Genomic DNA, 4,192 nt, shown 5'->3' with positions numbered 1-4,192 from the left:
CTCCAGGTGTGGCTGCTATGATTCTCACGATGATGCTCCTGATTACTGTCTTGGGAGCTGCTATCATAGGTATGATTTTAAAGATGCAGAGGGGAAAACTGCAGAGACAAAATAAAGACATGTGGTGGCAAATCAATTATAACAATATCGCCATTCTTCCTCAGAACAAGGTGACGTTACATATGGCCCAAATGTCCACTTTCCTGGTCACTGCTGGTGATGTGTGGAAGGGACCTCCCCCAGGAGCTTATGAGAGCAAGCTCATTTATAAAGTGAACACTTAAAAAAGAGTCTCGAGACCTGAGCTTTGGTTCCAGGCCTCCCACATACTTGCTAACTATCTCTGAGAACATCGTTTTGACTCTCTGAGACTCAGTTTCTGAATATTTAAAAATGATTGATAGTCTGTAAAATTCCCTTCAGCTCTGTTACTCTGTGGGTGTAAAAACAATATATTCTGCTCAAGTATTAAACTGTCTCCTGGGGAGCATTTAGTTATTTCAAAACCACATTAACTCCTTTAATCTACTGATGAGTAATACAGTTAGGCTCGTTTGCTCAACAAATACTCAGTGACCATCTACTGTAGACAAGCACAGTGTGAGGCCTGGGAGCATTCCACAAATGAGATGCTTTCAGAGGGAGGAAAGTGCTCAGAGGGTTGTCTCTGCAGTGACATGGAGGTCCTGCAGATGGAGGGACTAAAGGTCTCAGTACCATGAGGGCTTGGGCGAGGAGATGACATTTGGGAAGAGGGAGTTTGCTAGTGGTGACAAGGAGAGAAATAACTCAGGCTGTGCCAAGACGTGGGGTGCTCGGGGCTGGGAAGCCTGACTGGTACCAAGTTAGGGAGGCTTCACGTGCTAAGACCAGAGATGGGGATCATTAGTAACTCATTTCCAAATGTCCCTGCAGACTCTGAACCTTCCTCTTCTCTCTTCAACCAACTAGTTCTGCTTTGCTCCATCTGTTTTCTACATTAGGGTTTCGGATAAGATTCTCCTTGAAAAATGGGGTGTTTGTATTTTGATGATGTTCTCTAGATGTTGGGGAGGCACTGGGGGTATTGAACAGAGAAGTAACTTGTTTAGATGTTCATTGAGGAAAATGACTCTGACCCCAGGTCACACATCTAGTTAAGTGCCAGAGCCGGAACTTGAATCTGGGCAGTGTGACCTCAGAGCCTGCCCTCTCCATCTGCTCTGTTGATGGTGGTACAGATGCCAAGCATCATGTGTGTAGCAGGTAGGCACTCATGCTTTGGGTCAGAAAGCTCAGGGTTCAAGTCCTGACTTTCCCACTTATTAACTCAGTGAACTTGGTACTCAGCTTCCTCATCTATAAAACGCAGTCCCCTAAGTACTTGGCTATGCCACTGACAGCAACCTAATCATGTTCTGGTTTACAGCCACCCCAGAGAGGCTGGGATCCCTGTATCAAGCAGGGCTGATAGTAACACATCTAGTGGGATGATTTTTGCAGACCTCAGCTCCTTTGTCAAGAGCCAGCGGGGGGAAGAGCTCTTTTATGCCCCCAGTAGGGCTCTACCAGGTACTTCCGAGGGCAGGTGGCTACATGTAGATCTTAGTGTGTGTCTCTGTCCCATTCTCTGCATGTCCTTTCTGTCAGGCAAAGCATTCTAAATAGCATTCCTCCAAGCAAAAGACTTCCTTTATGGCCTCAACTCACTATTTCCTTCGAACGGTAATGGTACATTATTGTATAATCACAACAGAGTCAGACATTCAAATTCTGGCTGTATTACCTACAAGTGTATGACCTTGGAAAAGCTATCTAACTTCAGCAATACCATCTGGAAGTGGACTGATCATACCCACCTTGCAGGGCTGTGAAGCCAGTTGAATGAGATCTTGCACATTAAGCAGCCAGCTCGGTGCCTGGACATGGCACAGTGCCGCTAGAGGGGTTGATTTGGGCAGTGAGGAGCTTGATAATCCCTCTCTTCAGTAGATTTCTTGCCAATCTTCCTGCTCATCTTCCTTGCCCTGTCTGAGTGGAGCTTATTCAGGATCATCCTGGGTTAAAAACATTTCACTTTCTCTCCGACTCCAGGGAAACCGTGTAGTTATCTCTTACTTGGGTGACCAAGCAGAAGCCTGGGTTAGGAAGCCATCTGTGCTGCAGAAATCTGACTGGTGATGCCCCTGCCCTGGGGCCACGAGACAAAGCAGTGCTGCTACCTGCCCCTCCTCTGCCGGCTCCCTGTTCCCACCTGTGAGGTGTCCCCACCTTCCCCCAAAGGAGCAGTGGTGGGAGGCTGCTTCCCTTAACTTGAAGCCAAAGCCAAGATTCCTTCCACCTCTGCCTTCTTCCTTAGTTCTCCTTGGCCTGAATTCTGGCCCTTCATCCTCTGTGATGGCTGCTTACCTACCTAGAACCCGGTCTTTGGAGGGAGTCAGGTGCATGGGGTATGACTTCTTACTCTGTATCTATGACCTATTGTGGCCCCTGTGCTGGCAGCAGCAACCATAAACAAGGAAGCAGGGCTGGGTCTATTTACTGTGACGTGGTTTAGTTCATCCCCATGGCTTAGGTTAGACTTTGATCATTCCTCTGGTTTATTTGCTGGAGGCAGACTTCCTGGATTTACCTCCCAGCTCTGCCAATTTTCAGTTGTATGAATTCGACAAATTAATTTACCTTTTGAGCATCAGTTTCCACATCTGTATAATGGGAGCAGTAATGGTTCTTACGAGGTCCTTGAAAGAATTAACTGAGAGTATGTAAAGCACATAGCATAATCTCTGGCACAAAGACAAACTCTATACATGAGCTATTATTACCATTGTTATTTCTAGATGTGTGAATTAAGGCATGAAAATATGGTTTCCTTCTTTGGTATTTGCACAGAACAACCTAACATCTGCATTGTCACCCAATATGCAAAAACGGAAGTCTTAAGGTAAGCAAAATAGTAAATCTTAACTCAGGTTTGATTAGCAACAACTAAGGAAGAAACTTATCAATGCTTTCTCTTGTTTATCCAAGGACTGTTTCTCTCTGGTCTAATTGCAAGACCTGAATTATCTTGTTAGGCTGCCTGCTGGAGATCAAATTAGCAGTGGAGTTGCCAAGTGTCTGGTTTCCTTTGTTCTGGGTAGGAACTCTCTGAGCTTGGTTTCTTCTCCTAAGATGTCGCAGTTACACCTGAATTGTGTTCCTGGGCCCATCCTACCTGTGGTATATGACCATCAGATTTATGTCACGAACAAGGAAGTGTTTGCAAAACTCAAGACTGTGTACTTTCTTGATATTGAGTTGCTTTATGGTATCTCCTGGGAAGATTTCCAGTTACTAGGGCTAATGTGTTCTGCCTCACCTTGTATTCATTCTGGCCCCCAAATTGAATATTTTAGAGTCGAATCTGTTCAATGTATGAAGCTTCCTGTGCTTCAGATTGAGTCACTGGTGATATTTTGAATAACTATGTTTTTCAGGATGTTTTGAGAAACTCAGATCATGAAATGGACTGGATATTCAAACTCTCATTTGCATATGACATAGTAATGTGAGTATATCATAAACTTATTTAAAGACTAAATACCATAGTGTTTTTGAGCTGTTCTAGGATTAAATTGAACTGTAATCTCTCCAGAAAATTGTGGCCCTCTTCAGATCCCCTCTTGAAACAAAGTGATTCCAGCTCTAAAATCTGACACTTCAATCTGATGTTTCTTCCTTATTTCCTTCCCTAATCTCAAGTAAATATGGAGAGAGGGAAGTATTTCACACTAAAGTTGGAATTGATTCTAGGCTACCTAATCAGGAAAGAGCTGGGTATTTACATGTTAGAGTAGAACTTTTTACCCCAAAGAGAATCTGACTATTAGACCATGAATCAAGGTGGGGAAGGGGATTCCTAATACTTCTTCCTTCTCTCTATTCCCTGATTTCTTTTCCCAGAAAACAGGGATCAGTACCACAATAACCACAATGCTTCTGACCTAAGAGGTGGGCTAGGGATGCAGATCTGAGAAGGTATCTAAGCAGGCAGAATCTTTACTTTGAGTGCAAGAGTCTGTGGTGGCTGCAAAGAAGAAGATGATAATAGTAGTAGTAGTAGTAGTAATAATAATAATAATAATAATAATAATAATAATAATAATAATAATAATAATAATAATAATAGCTAAAATATATATAGTACCTACTTTGGACCAGACACTTTCCA

At 43.4% G+C, this 4,192-nt stretch overlaps 1 pseudogene; it reads left to right on the top strand.

Annotated features, from left to right (window-relative positions):
- Nucleotides 1–4,192, top strand: part of LOC103587703 — a 53,997-nt pseudogene that overhangs the window by 21,303 nt on the left and 28,502 nt on the right.

This window comes from Galeopterus variegatus, unplaced genomic scaffold, assembly GCF_000696425.1.
Source record: "Galeopterus variegatus unplaced genomic scaffold, G_variegatus-3.0.2 Scaffold479, whole genome shotgun sequence".
Classification (NCBI taxonomy): domain Eukaryota; kingdom Metazoa; phylum Chordata; class Mammalia; order Dermoptera; family Cynocephalidae; genus Galeopterus; species Galeopterus variegatus.
Note: the sequence above shows the minus strand (reverse complement) of the source record. Positions and strands in the feature narration are given on the sequence as shown.